Here is a 309-nt window from a genome sequence, read left to right on the forward strand (position 1 = left end):
AAAATAATTAATAATTTCTGCTTTTTTAACTCAAATATTAGGTGTAATTCAATGTAAATGAGGGTTATTGACCATGAATTCCAAAAATTAGTGCAAAACTAGTGGTAGTAAGGTGGCGCTAGTCTGAAAAAGCGACAAAAATGTCAACTTTTGGTCCGTTTTTGACCCGGGAGGACAACACAGCGGTTAAAAAACTGAGCTGGGAACAGGAACATACCCTTGCATTTCTTATACAACTTTAATGCAAAAAATATCATCAACTTCCATACTTCCGAAACGTAATTTCGATCTCTTTGTATGTTTTGACAT

This window comes from Etheostoma spectabile, chromosome 12, assembly GCF_008692095.1.
Source record: "Etheostoma spectabile isolate EspeVRDwgs_2016 chromosome 12, UIUC_Espe_1.0, whole genome shotgun sequence".
Lineage (NCBI taxonomy): Eukaryota > Metazoa > Chordata > Actinopteri > Perciformes > Percidae > Etheostoma > Etheostoma spectabile.